This window comes from Suncus etruscus, chromosome 5 (genome assembly GCF_024139225.1).
Source record: "Suncus etruscus isolate mSunEtr1 chromosome 5, mSunEtr1.pri.cur, whole genome shotgun sequence".
In the NCBI taxonomy this organism is placed as follows: domain Eukaryota; kingdom Metazoa; phylum Chordata; class Mammalia; order Eulipotyphla; family Soricidae; genus Suncus; species Suncus etruscus.
In genome coordinates, this window is record NC_064852.1 from 2,047,792 (window position 1) to 2,071,357 (window position 23,566).

Here is a 23,566-nt window from a genome sequence, read left to right on the forward strand (position 1 = left end):
GGATCCAGAAGGAAATGAAACTTCCATAGTAGGAAAAAATATATACCCTGGAATTACCACTTTTCATGATTTCTATATGCAACCTCTTCCTAAGTATTTTAAATTATTTGTTGTTAAAATTGTCTTTGTTGAAAGCAATAGAGATGCTTGGTTTTGTGATTATGCTGATAGAACCATTTACATATGACCAAACTGATTAAAAGTAACTTCTGTAAAGAAAGTTTGGTTCTATTTGGGGGGTGGGCAGACTAATAGCACAGAGAATAGAACATTTGGTTCGCACAAGGCTAACCCAGATTTGATCCCCTGCGTCTCAGAGGATAGTCAAGGACCACAAAGAATGACCCCCAAGCACCAGGGGTTGTGGGCCGAAACCAAAAATCATAAGTTTTGGATAAGTTTTCTGAGGCCCAGTAAGTGTACTTTCTACCTCAGAGTGTTGTTAAGTTGACTCCTGGGTACTGGATGTTTGGGGATTCTATTTAAAATTCTTATGTCTCTTTTATTTTTTATTTTGGTTTATTAATTACAGGTATAATTGCAACAAGTTTTTGTCATGCACATGTTTATCCTTTTGCTTTCTATTTTGGCTTATTGTTTCCGTGAGAGCTTAACTTTTCCAAAGTAGATCCTTTGAGTTTCTTTTTCTTGGCTGATTACTATGGAAAGGGAATCTAGGACTGTATTAAATAATAGTGGAGCAAGTGGAAATGCTTGTCTTATACCTGACCTCAAAGAAAAGAGTTTTTTGGGTTTTTTTGCTGTTGAATATAATGGCTGTGTGTGGGTTTGTTACATATCGTCATTACTAACTAAAGACACATTTCTTCTATCATGATTTTATTGAGTCATGAATGATGTTGAATTTTAAAAGTTTTTTCTATATCATTGAACTAATCATGCTTTTTACATTATCTTTCGTGAATTAATTGGGTTTTCTTGTGGGGGGGGGGTCACACACAGCAGAGCCCAGGGGTTACTCCAGGCTCTGTGCTCAGGAACTGCTCCTGGCAGGTTCGGGGGACCATACAGAATGCCAGGATTCGAACCACTGTCCATCCTGGATCAGCTGCATGCAAGGCAAATACCCTGCCACTGTGCTATCTCTCCAGCTCCCCAGAATGTTAATTGATTTGAAGAGCTTGAGTCATTCTTACAGCCCTGGAATGAACTGTATTTGATTGTGCTGTAAGACCCATTCGATATATTGTTGAGGAAGGCCGGAAGGATAACACAGCAGATAGGATACTTTACTTCTTTTCAGCTGATTTAGGCTGAATCCCAGGCATTAAGTAGAGTCCACTGAGACTTCAGGGGTGATCCTAAATGCAGAGTAAGAGTAACCTCTGAACACAGCCAAGTGTTACCCCCAAAAGAGATTTTGTTGAAGATCTTGAATTCATCAGGGATATACTTTTTTGTTTTATTATTTGATGATAGCTCTGCCTGATTAGGTATAAGAATCCTGTCGGTTTCATAGAATCTCAATGTTATAAAGGATTCCTACTTTGGGAAGAGCTTGATGGAGAGAGGGAGAAAGACTTGTTTGAAGGTTTGTTGAACTCACTAGTGAACCTATCTGAACCTGGACTTTTGCTCCTGGGAATTTTTTTAATTAGTTTCAATGTTCTTTATTGTTATTGTTATGCTCAAATTTTCTACTTCATTCTGATTCAACATTGGGAGATTGTGTGAATCTAAGAACTCACACATTTCTTCTTGATTCTTCAGTTGAAAGGCACACTTTGAGCAATTGCTTTTATGGTCTTTCACACATGTCTGTTGTCATTTCGTCCCTTTCATATCTGATCTGATTAATTTGTTACTCACTAGCTTGTGAGACTAAGGGAATTAAAATTTTATTTTTTTGTATAAGATGTCTACTTCTATTATAATGTATCCTGTGTATTCATTTATTGGTGTCCATAGCATTGGTATCTGGTATCTGCTCTGATTTTTATTATTTTCTTCCAGAAATATTTTTCATTAAGTACTGTCTATTTAATTTTCACAATATTGGTTCTGTAATTTCTCTGAGCTCATTTATGACTTGCTATGTAAGACTGTCTTGCAATGAACTTATCTTTGGCTCCACTTTTATTGCATCTATAGGAGTTTACCCATAGATTCTGATTGTTTGTGTCTTCAATATCATTCATCTCATGGTATATGATTGTTTATTTTTAACACCCTCTTTGGGAAGGGCGTCTTTAATGGTAGAGGCATTTTTAAACTATTAGTGTCAAACTTTGTTGTTGTTGCTTTGTATTTGGGCCACACTGGGTGGTGCTCAGGAGTTTCTTTTGTTGGGAGAGCCTATGGGATGACAGGAATCAAAACTGGGTCCTTCTCAGATCAGCCCAGTGCAAGGCAAAAGCCCTACCTCTGCGCTATTGCTCCAGTCCTCAGTTTCTAAGTTTTTATGGTTAATTTTACCTCTATGTCCCTATATAGTATAAAGATATTTTATGTGATTTCAACTTTTGTGAATTTGAGTCCATTTGTATGATTTTAATTGACAAAAATAATAAGAAATCAAATGAATATTAGATATAATCAGTGTGTATATTTAATATACATTCTTTAATGATATAATTTAGAATCAATCCTAGAGGTTCTCAGGAAACTGTATAATGTTCCAAGGATCAAATTGTTTCAGCAGTGTGCAAGGCAAATACTTTACAGACTGTACTCTTATCTGGTCTTAATATTCAAACTTTTTGTATTCCTTCACAGTTATGGTTTATGGACAATTAAAGCTAAATACAAGGAACACTTCACAACAACTGGAACTGCACATTTTCAGATAAAACACCTTGGTAACTTCTGTGAATAAATGATATTTCCAATGCCTAATTTTAAGAATGGTTTACAAAACGTTCATAACCTCAGAACTAGTTAGGAACAGAAGAGGTCCAATGAAGGAAAGCCAACAGAAGCATCATGGGAAATTGTAACCAAGATTCTTGGTCTGGCTTACCTCAGTTCAATCACTGAATTCTACAGTGGATAAAATTCTTTTTTTTTTAATTTATTTAAACACCTTAATTACATACATGATTGTGTTTGGGTTTCAGTCATGTAAAGAACACCACCCATCACCAGTGCAACATTCCCATCACCAATGTCCCAAGTCTCCCTTCGCCCCACCCGACCCCTGCCTGTACTCTAGACAGGCTCTCCATTTCCTCATACATTCTCATTATTAGGACAGTTCAAAATGTAGTTATTTCCCTAACTAAACTCATCACTCTCTGTGGTGAGCTTCCTGAGGTGAGGTGGAACTTCCAGCTCTTTTCTCTTTTGTGTCTGAAAATTATTATTACAAGGGTGTCTTTCATTTTTCTTAAAACCCATAGATGAGTGAGACCATTCTGTGTTTTTCTCTCTCTCTCTGACTTATTTTACTCAGCATAATAGATTCCATGTACATCCATGTATAGGAAAATTTCATGACTTCATCTCTCCTGACAGCTGCATAATATTCCATTGTGTATATGTACCACAGTTTCTTTAGCCATTCGTCTGTTGAAGGGCATCTTGGTTGTTTCCAGAGTCTTGCTATGGTAAATAGAGCTGCAATGAATATAGGTGTAAGGAAGGGGTTTTTGTATTGTATTTTTGTGTTCCTAGGGTATATTCCTAGGAGTGGTATAGCTGGATCGTATGGGAGCTCGATTTCCAGTTTTTGGAGGAATCTCCATATCGCTTTCCATAAAGGTTGAACTAGACAGCATTCCCACCAGCAGTGGATAAGAGTTCCTTTCTCTCCACATCCCCGCCAACACTGTTTATTCTCATTCTTTGTGATGTGTGCCATTCTCTGGGGTGTGAGGTGGTATCTCATCGTTGTTTTGATTTGCATCTCCCTGATGATTAGTGATGTGGAACATTTTTTCATGTGTCTTTTGGCCATGTGTATTTCTTCTTTGTCAAAGTGTCTGTTCATTTCTTCTCCCCATTTTTTGATGGGGTTAGATGTTTTTTTCTTGTAAAGTTCTGTCAGTGCCTTGTATATTTTGGAGATTAGCCCCTTATCTGATGGGTATTGGGTGAATAGTTTCTCCCACTCAGTGGGTGGCTCTTGTATCCTGGGCACTATTTCCTTTGAGGTGCAGAAGCTTCTCAGCTTAATATATTCCCATCTGTTAATCTCTGCTTTCACTTGCTTGGAGAGTGCAGTTTCCTCCTTGAAGATGCCTATAATGTCCTGGAGTGTTTTGCCTATGTGCTGTTCTATATATCTTATGGTTTTGGGGCTGATATCGAGGTCTTTAATCCATTTGGATTTTACCTTCGTGCATGATGATAGCTGGGGGTCTACGTTCAAGTTTTTGCAAGCGGCTATCCAATTGTGCCAACACCACTTGTTGAAGAGGCTTTCCCTGCTCCATTTAGGGTTTCCTGCTCCTTTATCGAAAATTAGGTGGTTGTATCTCTGGGGAACATTTTCTGAGTATTCAAGCCTATTCCACTGATCTGAGGACCTATCCTTATTCCAATACCATGCTGTTTTGATAACTGTTGCTTTGTAGTACAGTTTAAAGTTGGGGAAAGTAATTCCTCCCATATTCTTTTTCCCAATGATTGCTTTAGCTATTCGAGGGTGTTTATTGTTCCAAATGAATTTCAAAAGTGTCTGATCCACTTCTTTGAAGAATGTCATGGGTATCTTTAGAGGAATGGCATTAAATCTGTATAATGCCTTGGGGAGTATTGACATTTTGATGATGTTAATCCTGCCAATCCATGAGCAGGGTATGCGTTTCCATTTCCGTGTGTCCTCTCTTATTTCTTGGAGCAGAGTTTTATAGTTTTCTTTGTATAGGTCCTTCACATATTTAGTCAAGTTGATTCCAAGATATTTGAGTTTGTGTGGCACTATTGTGAATGGGGTTGTTTTCTTAATGTCCATTTCATCCTTATTACTATTGGTATATAGAAAGGCCATTGATTTTTGTGTGTTAATTTTGTAGCCTGCCACCTTGCTATATGAGTCTATTGTTTCTAGAAGCTTTTTGATAGAGTCTTTAGGGTTTTCTAAGTAGAGTATCATGTCATCTGCAAACAGTGAGAGCTTGACTTCTTCCTTTCCTATCTGGATTCCCTTGATATCCTTTTCTTGCCTAATCGCTATAGCAAGTACTTCCAGTGCTATGTTTAATAGGAGAGGTGAGAGAGTACAGCCTTGTCTTGTGCCAGAATTTAGAGGGAAGGCTTTCAGTTTTTCTCCATTGAGGATAATATTTGCCACTGGCTTGTGGTAGATGTCCTTCACTATATTGAGAAAGGTTCCCTCCATTCCCATCTTGCTGAGAGTTTTGATCAAGAATGGGTGTTGGACCTTATCACATGCTTTCTCTGCATCTATTGATATGATCATGTGGTTTTTATTTTTCTTGTTATTGATGTTGTGTATTATGTTGATAGATTTACGGATGTTAAACCAGCCTTGCATTCCTGGGATGAAACCTACTTGATCGTAGTGGATGATCTTCTTAACGAGGCATTGAATCCTATTTGCCAGGATTTTGTTGAGGATCTTTGCATCTGCATTCATCAGTGATATTGGTCTGTAATTTTCTTTTTTGGTAGCGTCTCTGTCTGGTTTAGGTATCAAGGTGATGTTGGCTTCATAAAAGCTATTTGGAAGTGTTTCTGTTTGTTCAATTTCATGAAAGAGTCTTGCCAAGATTGGCAGTAGTTCCTCTTGGAAAGTTTGATAGAATTCATTAGTGAATCCATCTGGACCTGGGCTTTTGTTTTTCGGCAGACATTTGATTACTGTTTTAATTTCATCAATGGTGATGGGGGTGTTTAGATATGCTACATCCTCTTCCTTCAACCGTGGAAGATTATAAGAGTCCAAGAATTTATCCATTTCTTCCAGGTTCTCATTTTTAGTGGCGTAGAGTTTTTCAAAGTAGTTTCTGATTACCCTTTGAATCTCTGTCATATCAGTAGTGATCTCTCCTTTTTCATTCCTGATACGAGTTATCAAGTTTCTCTCTCTCTCTTTCTTTGTTAGGTTTGCCAGTGGTCTATCAATCTTGTTTATTTTTTCAAAGAACCAACTTCTGCTTTCGTTGATCTTTCGGATTGTTTTTTGAGTTTCCACTTCGTTGATTTCTGCTCTCAGCTTTGTTATTTCCTTCTGTCTTCCTATTCTTGGGTCCTTTTGTTGAGCATTTTCTAGTTCTATTAGCTGTGTCATTAAGCTACTCAGGTAAGCTCCTTCTTCCTTCCTGATGTGTGCTTGCAAAGCTATAAATTTTCCTCTCAGTACTGCTTTTGCTGTGTCCCATAAGTTCTGAGAGTTTGTGTCTTTATTGTCATTTGTTACCAGGAACCTTTTTATTTCCTCCTTGATTTCATCTCAGATCCACTGGTTATTGAGCATGAGGCTGTTTAACTTCCAGGTGTTAAAGTGTTTCTTCTGAATCCCTTTGGAGTTCACAAATAATTTCAGAGCCTTGTGGTCAGCGAAGGTAGTCTGCAAAATTTCTATCCTCTTGATCTTATGGAGGTATGTTTTATGTGCCAGCATGTAGTCTATCCTGGAGAATGTCCCATGTACATTGGAGAAGAATGTGTATCCAGGTTTCTGGGGATGGAGTGTCCTATATATATCCACTAGGCCTCTTTCTTCCATTTCTCTCCTCAGGTCTAGTATATTCTTGTTGGGTTTCAGTCTGGTTGACCTGTCAAGTGTTGACAAAGCCGTGTTAAGGTCCCCCACAATTATTGTGTTGTTGTTGATATTATTTTTCAGATTTGTCAACAGTTGTATTAAATATTTTGCTGGCCCCTCATTTGGTGCATATATGTTTAGGAGAGTGAATTCTTCCTGCTCTACGTACCCCTTGATTAATATAAAATGTCCGTGTTTGTCCCTTACAACCTTCCTGAGTATAAAGTTTGCATTATCTGATATTAGTATGGCCACTCCAGCTTTTTTATGGGTGTTGTTTGCTTGGATAATTTTTCTCCAGCCTTTTATTTTGAGTCTATGTTTGTTCTGACTATTCAGGTGCGTTTCTTGTAGGCAGCAGAAGGTTGGATTGAGTTTTTTGATCCATTTAGCCACTCTGTGTCTCTTAACTGGTGCATTTAGTCCATTGACGTTGAGAGAAAGAATTGTCCTGGGATTTAACGCCATCTTTATTTCAAAATTTGGTGTGTCTTTTGGGTAGTCTTGTCTTAGATTAGGTTTTTCAGTTTTTCTCTTAAGACTGGTTTTGTGTCTGTGAAGTTTCTGAGCTGTTTTTTGTCTGTGAAACCATGTATTCTTCCATCAAACCGGAAAGTGAGTTTTGCTGGGTATAGTATTCTGGGTGAAGCATTCATTTCATTCAGTCTTGTCACAATATCCCACCACTGCTTTCTGGCATTGAGTGTTTCTGGTGACAGGTCTGCTGTAAATCTCAGGGAAGCTTGCTTGAACGTGATTTCCCCTTTTGATCTTGCTGTTTTCAGAATTCTGTCTCTATCTGTGGGATTTGTCATTGTGACTAGGATGTGTCTTGGGGTGGTTTTTCTGGGGTCTCTTTTGGTTGGTACTCTTCGGGCATGCAGGATTTGATCACATATATTCTTTAGCTCTGGAAGTTTCTCTTTAATGATGTTCTTGACCATTGATTCTTCCTGGAAATTTTCTTCCTGGGTCTCTGGGACTCCAATGATTCTTAAGTTGTTTCTGTTGATCTTATCATAGACTTCTATTTTTGTCTGTTCCCATTCTTTGACTAATTTTTTCATTGTCTGCTCATTTGCTTTAAGTTTTTTGTCCAATCTCTCCTGCTGTATGGAATTGTTATGTATCTCATCTTCCACAGCACCAAGTCTATTCTCAGCTTCTGATACCCTGTCCCAGAGCTTATCTATTTTGTCATTCACTTCGTTTACTGACTTTTTCAGTCCTGTTAGTTGACATGTTATTTCAGTTTGGAGTTTTGTGATTTCTGCCTTCATATTTTCTTGGTTCTTATTAGTGTTCTGTTCAACTCGATCCATGGTTTCTTGGAGTCTGTTGAGCATCTTCCATATTGCTAGTCTAAAGTCCTTATCTGAGAGGTTGATTAGTTGTTCAGTTGTTATCTGGTCCTCAGAATTGTCATCTTCATTCTCTATGTCTGATGCTGGCCTGCGTTGTTTCCCCATTGTCACACTTGTATTGTGGGTTTTTCTACGTGTTGTGGTGGTATTCATTGTCTATATGATGTAGGCAGCACACTCCTCTGGCTCCTCCCTTTCTGGATGGGCTGACTTGCCTCTAAGGGAGGGGAGTCCTCCGTGGATGAGGCCTCACACTGTGTCAAATCTTAGGCCCGAGCATGCAACAGAGAAGACAGTCCAGAGAGAAATGTTTGCTTCTGTGATATAGCGCCGTTCTTAGTGTGATTTTTCCTTCTTGTTGCAATGGAGTTCTTTCCTTAGAAAGAGTGCACGGCTGCGTAGCAACGCGGAGCGGCCGTGCTCCGTTGGAGCCTCTTTTTGCCCCACTCGCAAGAGTTTCACGCAAGAGGACAGTAGACAGACATAGACAGGTCACACTCATAGTTTTTCACAGTTGAGCCCCACTGGGCCGGTGTACTTTCGCGGATTTTCCCCGCCTGGTGTCACACACAGGGAGCCGGCTTTTGCCTGGATAAAATTCTATGGGAGGCTAGGATAAGATTGTGTCTTAGCGAGAGTCCATGTGTGTCTGAAACTCCTAGGGTTCGTTGGTCTTGTCCCCTCATAGAAATAGAGTGAAGGAGTGTCAGGCTGAAATAAATGGGCTGACTTGTCAAGTCTTCACTTCTTTGTCCTCACAGACAGAGAGTGAAAATCCGGTAACCACTTGTTTCCATCAGGTGAAGGTCCTGGAATATGACAAAGTTTAAGAAATTCTTATTAGTTCTACTTGCATAAATTCTAATTAGGATAACTATTATTTTGATTCATGTTATTTTAATAACTGATACATCCTTGTATTCACACTCAGTATATTATCGCATGTAAATATTACAGAAACCATTTAAACCATAGTTTTTGCACATTGGGTTGATGAGCAAGTTGAGTCATTTATAATCAGAAAGAAGATCAAGGGCATGTATAAATGTTAATATTTACCATATTAAATAAGGTACACAGAAGAATAGCCAATGATGCAATTAGACTCAACTTTTGCTTCAACAAGAGAACTATCTGGATTGGACTCTCTTCTAGTCACAAAGTCCTTGCTCTGTTTATTTTTTTGCCAATATATTGGAGGGCAATTTCCTTTGACACAGAGAAGCAGACACAACAGTGAGACTTACTTTGACCTTTAGCACCAACCCTACTCACCCTGGTCAGTAGCTTTCTTTCCCTTTTTTTGTTTTTGGTTTTTGAGTCACATCCAGCAGTGCTCAGGGGTTACTCCTGGCTCTATGCTCAGAAATCATTCCTGGCAGGCTCAGGGAACCATACCGTATGCCGGGTTCTGAGCCACTAATTTTATGTATGCAAGGCAAACACCCTACCTCCATGGTATCTCTCAGGCCCAGTAGTTTTCTTTAAATCATGTTCTAAAGATAATAACTAGAGTCTATAGTTTGCAAATAAGAGTTTAAATTTCATGCTCCATTTCAGTTAATGGAAGCCATCTTAAAGAAAAAAGATGTTTTACAATTTAACAAACATCTGTCAAAAACTTTACACATGGCACAGGTTTACACAGATAGGATTAGCATTTATCTTCAAGAAATTCAAGCTTAAATAGTAGCACATATGCTTTAAGAAAAACAGCACTGCAGGAGGAAAAGATGCCTCACAGAAAAATAAGAGGCATGTCAAGGGTATGAATAGTTGGGTATCATGAGAATGATGAACTTGGTATTGATGTTGGTCTATGCACTTGCATTGAAATATTTTTCTTAAAGTATAGTTACATTTTTAACTGTGTAATTATTTTTGTTCAGCATTAGATCTATATAATCCCCAAATCAATATATTAATGGAACTAGATGATGACTTTATCAGCTATAAAAACTTTGAGGACTTCAAGATTACTATAAGAGCTGGGTAAGAAATGATTTGCTGGTTCATCTTGACCCCCAAATGTAAACATACTAGATATGAAGCATAAAATATAGATGGATGCTAGTGCATGGTTGGTGCTCAATGTTCAAAAAAACTCTGAGATCAGTAAAAAGGCTAGGATGAGTATAATGGCCATAATTGTTGGCAGTACGTTCAAGTGTGTGAAGTGTATTTGTTGAGAATGTTAAAGCAAATTCTTGAACTTTTCTTATAATCTCAAAGCAAAACTAAATGCTAAAGATGAAATATCATGTTAACAAGTGCCTATTACTGCTAAAATAATTAAAATATATGAAAGCATTGGCTACTTTTTGTGACATACTAATAAATTAATCGATTATAACCATTATGAAAAGCCATTATCAAATTTTTGTAAGAGCACTGGTATACTGCTTTATATTTAGATCGATGTAAAATAGGATGAAATCATACTTTCCTTTGATTCAAAACTTATGTATGAGCCTAGCTTGAAAATAACTTTCCTTACATCTATGTGAGGCAAGTATGATGTTCCCCTTCTTAAAAAGTACCACAATGTCTCCTAATTGTCACATAAAATTCTTAAGCTCATCTTTCCACCATGTTACTGTGAAGAGAAACATCATGGGCAGATGAACACGTTCATTTCATCCCACTGGGACTCAAATTCTTCATTTGTCAAATGGAATAAAATTATGTCTCTAATAAGATATTAGTGAGAATCAGAGGCCTGGGACACACATGTGGAGTAGAGGCAGAGACTCATATCTAGGAACCTGGGGAGAAAACACTGCTAAAGCACGGGACACAAACTACAAACAGACTTTGGGGAGGGTTGTTTAACCACACCAAATGTGCACAGGGCTTACTTCTGGCTCTGAAGTCAGGAATTAGACTTGGAGGGCTTTGCGGACCCTATGGGATGGCTGGGATTGAACCCAGGTGACCACAATCAAGGCAAAAGCCCTACCATCTGTGCTATAGCTCCAGACCTTTCCATTAAACTTTTAAATGTAGCTGGTGGTGGAATTATACTTGAAACATTGTATGTCTGAAGCTCTCACTGACATCTTTATAAATCATGGTGAATAAATTTAAAAAAAAATCTTAAAAGAAAAAAAAATTTAAAGTATCTATCTTAGCTAAGCACCACTGAGCTCTATAATGTTATTGAACAAGAACACTCTTCAGAGCAAAAAGAAAACTTTCTGTGATTGTATTTGGTCTCATTACTCTCATTGCTTTATTAAAAAGGGAATTATATTATTTTAGCAGACATCATCTTAATAGTCATATTCCCGAAGCTGATGTATTTGTTTTCTTCGGAATTAGAGAAAATTTAGATAATAATGTAGAAGATATGATGATTGCAGAAACACAAAAAACACAGGTAAGATGGATTTAAGCAGCCCTTTATAGAAATGGAGAATTGTATCTAATTTACCAGAGCATGTAGATAAAACTAAGCTTTGCCCTCCACAAGTTTATAGAACGAAACTTAAAAATAATGTTTCAGAAAATCTCACTGAAATTTGAGTTTCTAAAATTAATTTCAAAAGCCATTGAAATTCAATATGGACGTTTTCATCTATATTGGGCAGTCAATTTCATCAGATACACAGTGATCCCAAATTACAGCCTCCAATTTTAAATAGAAGTCATTATTTTACTTCAGATAGTTTTTGTTCCATCCAAAAATTTTGCTTCGTATCTTACAAGATAATCTGAACCTTAGAACTTAAAAGCAATGACCGAAATGTTAAGAAGTAGAGTATCTTCCGGATTTATATTTGGGCTTTGTGTTAGCTCTAGGTATTTCCACTATTTCAATATCAACTGGAGCTTTTTCAAATTCGTGAAAGGATTATGTATTGTTCCCACTCTATGAGCTATTCTGTAATACAATCTCTACTCTTTGTCCTCCTCTTGAATAACAGCTTATTGATGGAGTTGCAAAAGTCCATTTTAATACTTCCCAGGAGTTAAAATTATTAAATAAAACGCTAGAAGATATAAATAACAAGTACCTGAATATTTTTGTGGAAGTACAAAAAGGTAAGTTTCTAAAACCATGAGGACATATTCCTTTCAGCTCTTTTTTCCATTTTTCCCTCTTTTCCTTCTCTGTTGATTTCATTGGAGTGAGTTTATTTCCTATAGTTAGTTCTGGTGCTCACTAGCAATCACACATCTGTTTGCAGTCCACACACTTTAGCTATGGGCTCACATTGGTCACACACTTTCATCTTGCAGTCTGGTAGTATTGCTCCTCAGTGGTGATCTTAAAACTGTTTCTTCTTTGAAAACTTGGGTTGATATCAATTGGTAACTTATACTGGCTCAGTGTTGGATAAGTGTAGCTGCTCTTCCAAAGTACAGCCCCATGCTGATGGGGGGCCCATAAAAGGCATTGTTCTCAAATGTTGTCCTTCCCTGTTCCCCACCCAACTCATCCATGAAAGATTTGCACTTTATGTTACCAGTAAGAACAGACCGTCATGATACATGGAATTTTTCCTTGCAACAAACAAACTAGAATACAAGTATTAAAATTATGAATGCACAGTAGGCATTAGGGTGGTTTCTTATGGACTATTAGTTAACTCCTATCTTCTACAGTATCACCCAGTGATTGAATGACACCTTTGAAATGAGTATCAGGCGGGAGTGTTTCCTCCACTAGGCTTATTGACATGATGAGAACCTGAGGCTCTTTCCATGATTTGAAGAGTATGTATGATAAATCATCTGGCAAGTTGTCTGATCAGGAAAATGTAGCTGAAACTGATAAACAAAACTCTTAGCAACTTCCTGACAACCACACTTGAGGTTTTGTGGAGAGATCAAACTCTGCCAAAATGACCATAGAAATCATCAGATATAGGTTATAGCTTTATATTAAATTTCAGGAATGAATGAATAACTTGTTCTTGTCCCAATAAAGAGAGAGACAGAGTAGAAGCCCAGGCAGATGGATGTTACTTTGCACTTGCCAATTTCTCGGACTGGCACTTGTTTATCTAACAGGGTTTTTTAAGTATGAAAACAAGGAAGCTGATGTCAAATACGTCCTCTTTCCCTACTCAATGGATTTGGTTTCTTCACCTCTTGTCTTCAAACCTGGGATTCCATTTTCAATCAAGGTGAGATGACTAGAAAATCTAAGATGATTCTTTTTCTAAATGGTCAGGCAGAGCAAGGTCATAGTTTTCTGAGATACTTTGTCCTGGTGTGCTCTCCAGTTTAATTTCTTCAATGGGGGATTGGCTTAAGGAAATGATAAGGGCTGTGAGGAAAAACTAAAGTCTTTAACTAATGAGGACAATAATTTATTCAATCTATAGCAAGCATTTATTCAACAATTCAGCATTTATACCTTAAATTGAATGTTATCATATTTCTCAAGTGCTTAAAATAGAAGCCTAAGTGAATAGACTTTGACTACTGAGTTAAATTCTTCTATCCATTGTGAGCTTGAGAACAAAATAGAAAGGATTTTAAGATTTCCTAATTTAAAACCTCATTTTAATAATGATTAAGTTTACTGTTTTGTTATAGACAATATACAAATTAGCCATTTAAATTTGCCCAATCAGGTTCAAGTGAAGAATGTGGTTGGCCATGTTGTAAAAGGGATTGCTGTAACATTGAAAGCAAAAACAGTTGAGCAAACGACAAAGACAGACCTGGATATAAGACGAAGTGAAACAAATTCTGATGGAGTAGCCTCATTTGCCATTAACATTCCTTCTGATGTCACCACACTGGATTTTCATGTAAGCAAAAGTCTTGTGTGTTGAATTTATTAGCATTTAAGTTTGTGCAGAAACTATTATGCAGGGAACTTGGGAGTAATTTTATACATGAATTTAGTGAAATTCTTAGAAATTTTTGACTTGTGTTCATAAGAAATGTAAGTTTATCTACTAAACTTAGTACGAGTCTATTGGTTTTATATTTAAGGGGCTAGTTTTTGCTTGTTTTGCTAATGACAGTGCTATTCAAATTTGGAAATTTAGAAAAAGAACTGTGTATGGAGTACAAAACTACAGAGTGGTCTCTGGCCCATAATTTCCAGTTACCAACTTGTACCTCAATTCAAGGACAGGAAAGATAATGCAACTGGCATGCTTTGTGCACAGGATGAACATTCTGCATTTCCCAGTCTACATTATCTCTCAATCTCAAGTAGAGTTTTGTGTTTTGCATTGTTTTAATTTTATTTAGGTCACACCCAGTCATGCTCAGTCAGGTCTAACTGCAGTTTCTGCCTTCAAGGGTCAGCCTGTGTAGGGCTCTCTGGACTGTAAGGAATGTGGAAGATTAAAACCTGGGTCAGCCTTGTGCAAGACCAGAGTCCTGCAGCTATTCTGTCTCTTTGGCTTCAACATAGTTTTTGACACATAACAGGAACCAGTATAATGGCCTGACTGGGTCTATAGTTCTTTTTCAAATAAAGCAAGTGTCATTATGTCCTTTTGTTCTGATAGAATAAAACATTTTTCTTTGATCTTTCCTTTCTGTCAAAGTGACCTCACCAAATTATCTTTGGATAATAATTCCTAACTCTTCAGCTACAGAAAATGAACAATGACTTTAACTATTGTTTAAGGACAATGATTGTCTGACATATATATTCATAAGCATTCCTGATAGCTCTGTACCTTACCAATCAAATAGATCTTTTGTTTTCTCTTTCCTTTCTTTCTCTTTCCCCAAAAATTTGTTTGTTAGCATTGCTGTTTACAACTAAAAGTTCTATTAATTTTCAAGAACTCTATTTTAAGAAGCCCTGGATTTTATTCCTGACAGCCCCCCAAAATTTTCTCCCTACATTTTTTTTTCTCCAGTTCCTAGTTTCTGTCAGCCTGTGGCAGAAGGAAATAGGAAAGAATAAGTTAGCTTGTTATATAACATTGAAACCAATTTTAAGTGTGAGATCATTCCTCTTATTTGCCTCTAGTGGATACATACAGCTGCTTGATGTTCACAGTTAATTTTAATATTGCAACTTTTTTTTTGGTTTTTCGGGCCACACCCGTTTGATGCTCAGGGGTTACTCCTGGCTAAGAGCTCAGAAATTGCCCCTGGCTTGGGGGGACTATATGAGATGCCGGGGATCGAACCGCGGTCCTTCCTTGGCTAGCGCTTGCAAGGCAGACAACTTACCTCTGGCGCCACCTCGCCATCCCCATATTGCAACCTTTTGTCTTTACTTGATAAATAGCATGGCTTAGACTGATTTTAAAGCAATAAACTTCTAATTTGTACTTGATATGCTATTGTGAAGTCTAATGTTGTATAAAGTGCGTGGACTCAATCATAGCTGTTAAGTACTTAGAACCAAAGCTAGTCTAATTATAGCCACAAAATATTGTACATTCCTAACACACATACCCTAAACGATGGTCCTCATTGATTGAAAGCGCTGTGTTAGTGCCTGCTATTTTTTCACTATGTTTTTATAGGTCAGAACAGATGACCCAGATTTTCCAGAAGAATATCAGGCCAGCAAAGACTATAGAGCAGTGGCCTATGCATGTCAGAGACAAAGTTTCCTTTCTCTCAGCTGGCCAGACAGTGACAAGAGTCTGCTGGTGGGAGAACATCTGAGAGTAACTGTCACTCCTAAAAGTCCTTATGTTGACAGGATTACACACTACAATTACCTGGTAAGATCAAACATACTTAACTTGCATCTAAAGACCATAATCCTTAATTTGTGCAAATGTCTTTAAATTCCTCACGGAGACAAGCAGCTCTAACCATGATATTCAGTGATAAATGGACCCACTCATTTGCACAGAGCTTTATAATTTTTTTAAAAAAATAATATCTTAATTTAAGCACTATGTTTGCAAACATGATTATAGTTAGCTTCAGTCATAAAAAGAACAACCCCCTTTACTTTCTAAAAAGAGCATCATAGCACATAGTGGAATTCAATAGCAGCATGGGGCAAAGTGGAGAGGTCAGTGTCCCACAGGCAATAACTATTTCGGGGTAGGATTGAAATTTTGCTTTAGGTTTTTCAACTTCTGCAACAATTGTTTCAGCATGATGCCAAGGGTTTGTTGAGACCCTTTATTCATATTCAGATTTGTCATGAAAAATTAAGAGCAATGGAAGAAATTATATGGCAAGGTCTTGTCAACATCCCTTAACTATGCCTTCTGTTCAAAGGAAAACATTTGATCATGTACTCAAGAATAGAGACATCAACTCTGGGCATAGTTCATAACTGAGTTGCAAACTAGAAATGGCTTGGTGGTTGAGTACCTGCCTTGCAGGCATGGCTTTGAGACTCCCAAAATATGAATGGTGATCCTGTAGTACTATTTTTTTGGATCCCTGACACCAACAAAAATGTGTGATGTCTGGTGCAACACAATCTAGTGACAACAAACCCTAAAACTTAGGTATCATAAGAAAACACCACAACCAAACATGTATAGCTCTGGGATCACAATATTATAAAAGGAAGAAAAGTTTGAAGTTATTTCCCTTTATTTAAGTTCACAGTAGCAAAGCCAAGAGCATGATTTATTGAAGAAGACCTGATTTTGAATAAGCATGCTCAGGATTCATTTCCCATAGTCAGGAAAAATCTTTGAAGGCAAGCAATTCTGAATGCCTTACATTTAATGATGGATAACATCTAAGCCAATTACTAAAATAGCCAATATTATGGTTGCTATTGAAAGAGAGTTCTTTTACTTTGGTGAACAGTTGGTGTCTATTTCTCTCCAGTTCTGTGCATGCTCAATGATCTTAATAAAACCTTAATCAAACATAATGAATATGTTGGTTTATGTATGCCAAATGCAAAGTAGGAGACGAATTCTCTGCCTCTTTTCATCAACTTACTTTATAACCCATTCTATTGCTTCTTTACTTTGTGTGTTTTTTAGATTTCGTCTAGAGGAAAAATCAGACACTTTGGTACAATAAAGAAGCACCCAGGTTCACCCTCCCAAACTCTGGACCTTCTTGTGACTCAGCACATGGCTCCTGAAGCCTGTCTCCTAGTCTATTTCTTTATCAGAGAAGATCAGAGGACAGAATTGGTGTCTAACTCTGTCTGCCTAAAGGTCGAAGAAAAATGTGGCGACCCTCTCCAAGTAAGCTGCAAATGCTCTTGACACCTGAATTTTCCTGTTTATTTGACATTGTCTCAATTGACATGAGACAATTCCATTTGGATCTCAAGTTCTTTATGTCTCAACTCCTTTTAGATTCATCTGTCTCCAATCAGAGATTTACATTCTCCACACAATGATATTTCTCTAACTTTGGAAAGTCAGTTCGAAGCATTGGTGGCTTTGTCCTCAGTGGACTTTGGTACATATCACTTTGAAGAAAGGAGAAAAAAATTTATGAAAAGAGTAAGTAAAGTGACTGGTCTCTTGTACTTGGCAGGATTTGATGCCAAGTGACCACCAAAGTGGTTTGATAAGACAAATACTATGTCTTCTCAACAACATTGAAGGATAGTAATGACAGCAGCCAGCATTTGATGAGTTTGTTCTAAAATTTTTACATCTATACTCTTGTGTTTTTGTGATCCTGAGCACCAAGTAATGCTCAAGACTACTTTCAGCTTAATAGTTTGGTATTCTTCAAGTGGTGCTTAGTGAATCACACAGACTGGGAATGGACCAGGATTTCTTGATTGCAAACAAACAATCCAGGCTTTTGATTCATCTCCCTAATCCAAAATCTATGCTCTTAATAAAAGTTCACAAAAGGGGCCAGAGTGATAGCACAGCAGTAAGATGTTTGCCTTGCATGTGACCAGCAGAGAACTGACTGCAATTTGAATCCCAACATCCCATATAGTCCCCTGAGCCTGCCTTAGTGACTTCCTGAGCAAGGAGACAGGAGAAACTCTTGAGTGCTGCCAGATGTGACCAAAGAAAATTAATTAATTAAAAGTTCACAACAATCCTGGGCTAGAATTTTAATTTTTAAATGATTTTAAATAGTTTCAAACATAGTAAATGTTTTGAATGCAAGAGGAGTTCTGTTGATGAAGGAAAGTATAACAGAAATATTGATAACTTTGTCGATTCACAGCAATGACATAATTAAGTGAAATTGTTCAGTTGAGTGTTCTTTTTAGTATGTATCTATCTAATCTATCTATCTATCTATCTATCTATCTAGATGTCATTCTGTGTGTCTATATCTGTCGATTATATATCTACCCAATTTATTCTGCAATTTATTTTTTTTGTATTTATGCGCTTTATTGGGAAAACACAACGGAAATGATAAAGTCTTGTTTACTCAGGGAATATACTAAAATGTAATTTGTTGATGCTCAGAAACCCCTCAAAGTAACTCTTTCAAACCATCTGCCTTTAAGTTATTTGTGACATCATCCTAGTCTTTAAGGCTTTTGTAAGCTTTTATAAGAATAAGCTCTGATCTTCTTGATCTGAGACACAGTAACTCTTACATTCGTGTATTAAGTTGAAAATTTTCCTTATGTCAAAGGAGGTGCATTCCTGTAAATTCTGAGGTTCTGGTAGGTTAAGCATATTAAATCTACAGCACAGGGATTAAGAGCAGCAGAAAAAGGAGCAAGGTACAAGGCTATCACTGTGGCTGAACTGGCCATTTTCCCATCTTCCCTTCCTGTCTTTCCAGGCATGGATCTCACTGACATTTCAAAATTTCACTCGGTCATGGTCACTAACTTTGATAAAGAATCAATATTTTTATTAAAAATACTCATTGAACATATACCCCCTTTTCTGCTTTCCTGGGTAGAAATAAAATAAAGAGCTTACTGTGGAAAGCAAGAGATCACCAGGGGAAAAGGGGAAGGATGATGGCTGCCTTAACAATAATACAGTCCATAGAGAATTTGTCTTCCATGCATCTGACCCATTGTGATCCTGAGCATCGCATATGGTTCCCCTCAGTCTGTCAGGAGGGATTTCTAAGCACAGAGACAAGAGTAACCCTGACTTTGGTGTGGCCCCACACAAAAGAAAATGGGAGGAATGAGAAAAATCAATTTATTTTTTTCCTCTAAAAGGGGGATGGCAGGGCCGGAGAGGTGGCACTTGAGGTAAGGTGTCTGCCTTACAAGCGCTAGCCAAGGAAGGACCATGGTTCCATCCCCCATCGTCCCATATGGTCACCCCAAGCCAGGAGCGATTTCTAAGCACTTAGCCAGGAGTAACCACTGAGCATAAAACGGGTGTGGCCCAAAAAAGAAAAAAAAGAAAAAGAAAAAAGGGGGGATGGCAAAAAATTTAATTTAATTTAGAAAGGGGGTGGAATGGTAGCGCAGCAGTAGAGTGTTTGCCCTGCATGCAGCTGACCCAGAACGAACCTGGGTTCGATCCCTGGCTTCCCCTATGGTCCCCCAAGCCAGGAGCAATTTCTAATAGCATAGCCAAAAGTAATCCCTGAGCGTCACAGGGTGTGATCAAAAAGAAAAAAAATGGAGATGGCTTTTGGGCCTCATCTGGCAGTTATTAGGATATAGTTTGGTGGTTCTTATTGTCATTCCCAGTGGTGTTGGAGACACATCATGCTGTGATCAAGCCTAGAACTTCTGCATAGAAAGGAATATCTTGAGAGTGTGACAGTGTCACAGGGATGAAGGGAGACAGGGCCATATCCTTGTTGAACTTGTGTTCTTGTATTTGTCAGAAAAAATTTCAAGGACTAGATAGTGTAGTTTATAGTGAAGATTATTTATTCAACAGGACACATCCCAGGCATGGGTGCAGCAGATTTAGAGAATCACATTGGTTTTGGGAATAAAGTTTTTATGTAACGAGGAAACTAGGGGACTAATTGGATAATTGGAGAATATTTTAGTGGAGAATATAATTTTATACATTTAGCTAACCTAGGTATTCCCCATAAAGGTCATGAGTGTTGGTTCTTGGGCAGTTGGGCAGGACATGATTTCTTCTCTGAACAGATCCTCCAGTCTGCTCAGAAACGTGACCAGGACTGTGGAGCAGGTGATGGCAGGAATAATGCTGAAGGGCTCTACTCCATGGGACTCACTGTTCTTACCAATGTGCCTGCAGAGAACTCCCCACAAGACGGTAACTCACTCAGCTTTCTTGGAGCCTGAAGTGATTTTCTGTATGGGGGGAAGTTCCCAAACAATGATAAGAGGGTCTAGGACCACTCCTAGCAATACTTGACCACTGGTCAGGATGGTTCAGAGATAGACTCTGTTGATGCTGGGGCTCACATGGGTTGTAGCTGGTGGTACGTGAGATCAGTAGGACCACATCAGGCAATGCTGAGGGGCCTTGTGGGATACGACAGGATATGCACTGCTTGGGATCAGATTGGAACTTGGGGCTCTACGTATGCAAGATATATTTTTCTGACCCTCCACAGACTATTTCTGAATCTCTATTCTAATATTTAAGGGAATACCCAGATTTTTCTGACAATACACTCATTTATATCTCCAAATACATGTTTGTGCAAAATGTTTTTTCACTAAATTGTTACTTTAGTGGGACATTTTAAAATTATAGCATTGTCATTAAGCAAAGTGTTCATAATACAGTCATTTCAATTATTAAATGTTCAAACACCAATCTCACCACCACTCTGACCTTCCCTTTACCAGTTACCTGTTATCCCGATTTCCCACCCACCACCACAGCCTGCATCCATGTAGACACAACCATATTTACCTCACATTGTTCATGACAACACAGAGGTAAATGATCAAAACTTAAGTCTACTAGGCCCAGCATAGGACATATTTGTAAACGTATTTTTTCACTTCTCATAAATAAAAAATAGTACACAGGGATAAGTAAGATAGTTCCAAGCTGTCACAAATGCTTGTCATGCTTGACACAGATCTAAATAAACTAAGTTGCTTGGAAACCTCCGGGGGTACACCAGGAAGAGGTCAGAAGCATCAGGTACTGCTGGGAATCTAACTCAGGGACTGTGTGGTGAGCATTACCACTACCCCAATGACAATTCTCCTCTGCTCCAAATCTATGACCTTTTCAAGTGCTTATTTAAAAGTATTTATTTAAGTCATTACCTTTTTTTAATAGATGGATCTTTTAGAAAAACTCTGAGGCCAAAAAGAAACTTGGAAATGAAAATTAAAAAAAAAGGTACTCCTACTTTCATTTTCTTTTCCTAAATTATGATGTCTAAACCTACATATGTGACATTTTCTCTCTTAGCTCATTGCTGTAAAAAGGGTGGAAAAGATTTGGGGTTCTGGGTTTTGGCTCTTCGTGGACTTAGTCACCCAAGGTAAATAAACCCACACTTACTTACAAAGTCTTGATGTAAGTTAAGCACTTGCTCAGGAGGAACTTAGCTCAGAAGGAACACAATAAATATAACAGAAAGAATGTTTTGTTCTATAGGGTCCTTTTCCCAAAGGTCCACTCTGACTTTGACAGAATTCAAAACAATTAGGGATCAGAGCAATAATATTGCTTTGCATTCAGCCAGCCCATGTTTGATCTGCAACCTCTAGGTTCCTCTGGAGCCACCAGGTGAAATTCCTGCATGCAGAGCCAGGAGTAATCCCTGAGCACTACCAGGTGTGGCCCAAACAAAGAAACAAGCAAAAGAATTCTTATCAATCTGTAATAGTAAAGTGAGTCTTGAAAAATTGCCCCACCCCGTCAAGTTTGAAAAATCAAAAGCACTGGGCAGCCACAGTGTTAGTTTCTGATCCAGGAAAGAGAGTCCTTTCCCTTCATTGTACTTCCCAGGCTCTAAGCCTGAATCAGAACAGGCAACCTCAGTGAATCTACTTGCTCTCTGTAGAACCACTCAAGCTAAGGACTGGCCTATGCCGTGCTGCATCTGCTCAGAGAGTGCACGGAGGAGGAATGTCTGGAGCTTTTGAAACCCGTCTTATCCCCTACAAACAACTTCAAATAAAATACATCATTAATAATGATGTATACCAGAGAAAGAGTAAGACTTGGGCAGTCATTATGACTGTCTTCCAAGATCCAGCAGTTGAGAATAGCACTTTCCTGCACAAATAAATTTGCTCCAGGGATACTAGTAATTTGAATTATAATTGGGTTCAGAAATCAAGAAGAATTTTCTAGAAATTGAAGCTCTGTGAAATAGAACAATTACCTTGTATGAAAAGCATTTCCCTAAGAAGCTATTTCAGCTGGGTTGGTCATCATTCGCACAAAAAGAAATGTGACAGGGGGGATTTTAAGGAGAGTGGGGAAGGTACAAGAGGGAAGCTGGACCCAATCTCTAACTCAAGTCTCAGCCTTTGAATCTGTACTTGACTGAAACTAATTATATTTTCCTCTCAGCATCCACATTCAAACACGAGAAAATACAGAAATGCTGCTCAGATGGAGCCTTTCAAACAGAAGAGAGTTGCCTGGAAAGAGCTGCCCGAATTACACTTGGCCCCAATTGCTATAGAGCTTTTAATACTTGCTGTAACTTAGTAAAGGATCTGATGTCGAATAGCAGCTTCCAACCCAGACCAGCAGCAGGAGGATTTGGTATGTGTACAAAATTTCGAGGCAGAAAGATGTTGCTAGTAAGTCTGGCTGAATAGAATGAAGTTCTATCAAAGTTGGTTGAAGACAGAAAACATAGAACATAAACTCTTGCAATTCCACTCCAAAATTCGAAGTAGTTAGTGACAATAGATGGTAGACAGTACACCAGTTTGTACAGCTCTAAGTCCCAGTATTACCATTAAGTTACTAGGTAGTTTATGTTCAGGTTTCTTTTCTTTCTAATCCAACTGGAGATGTTGTCTCTTAGATCTGTTTCTCCTAAGTTCTATACCTTACTGTTGTGACTTTAAGTAGTCCTAGGATCCTTTGTAGTTCTCTATTCTCTAATCTATGATATCCCCTTTCATTTCTAATTCTATTTTTAGAGGGCTATTTTATCCTATATTCTTCTTTATTGGTCTAGCTAAGGACTTGTCAATCACATTTTTCCTTAAAAAAAAAAAAAAGCTCAAGATTTAATTGATTCTTTATCTTCTTGGCTTTTGAGCCACACCTGGTATACTTGGAGATTATCCTGGCTCTGTGCTCAGAGAGCCCTCCTGGGACTAGAACAATACTACAATGGTAGAGTGTTTGCTGTGTATAGTCAACCTGTATTCAATCGTGGTGTCTACCGTGATGATCTCTGAGCACAAAACCAGGAGTAAAACATGAGCACTGCCAGGTGTGGCCTGAAATCCAAATAAATAAGAGATCACTCCTGGTGGGCTGAGGATCATATTGAATATCTAGAGGTGAACCTAAGTTGGCCGCATAGAAAGCCAGTGCCCTACCTGCTCCAGCCTTCAGTGGTCTGTCGTTGTATTGTCTTCTGGACACTTTGGGGGAATCACTTCTGCAATTAAAGTCCAAGAGTTTGTTATCATCTGATGCTTTCTATTTCCTTGCTTTGTTTATTTTACCACCTTATATGATATGTGAGATAATCTGATATTTTCCTCCGTTTTATATTACTTAAACATGATACCTTCTAGATTAATCCATGTTGTAGC

The 23,566-nt window shown here is 38.1% G+C and overlaps 1 protein-coding gene and 2 long non-coding RNA genes across 5 annotated transcripts in view; 2 read left to right on the top strand and 1 right to left on the bottom strand.

The window, feature by feature from the left end:
- Window positions 1–23,566, bottom strand: part of LOC126008810 (protein CutA homolog) — a 484,819-nt gene that overhangs the window by 27,059 nt on the left and 434,194 nt on the right. The window lies entirely within an intron of this gene.
- The window catches only part of LOC126008815 (uncharacterized), a 74,420-nt gene that overhangs the window by 5,338 nt on the left and 45,516 nt on the right, over window positions 1–23,566 (top strand). Inside the window, exon 5 of one of the 3 annotated variants that reach the window (XR_007495855.1) lies at window positions 2–79. The exons of the other annotated variants lie outside the window; for them this stretch is intronic. This is a non-coding gene — a long non-coding RNA (uncharacterized LOC126008815). Of the gene's footprint in view, window position 1; window positions 80–23,566 lie in introns of those variants that run through there. 3 annotated transcript variants of the gene reach the window in all.
- LOC126008828 (uncharacterized) lies at window positions 9,994–11,998 on the top strand. The gene is made up of 3 exons (XR_007495868.1): window positions 9,994–10,047; window positions 11,377–11,434; window positions 11,982–11,998. It is a non-coding gene; the product is annotated as an uncharacterized LOC126008828 (long non-coding RNA).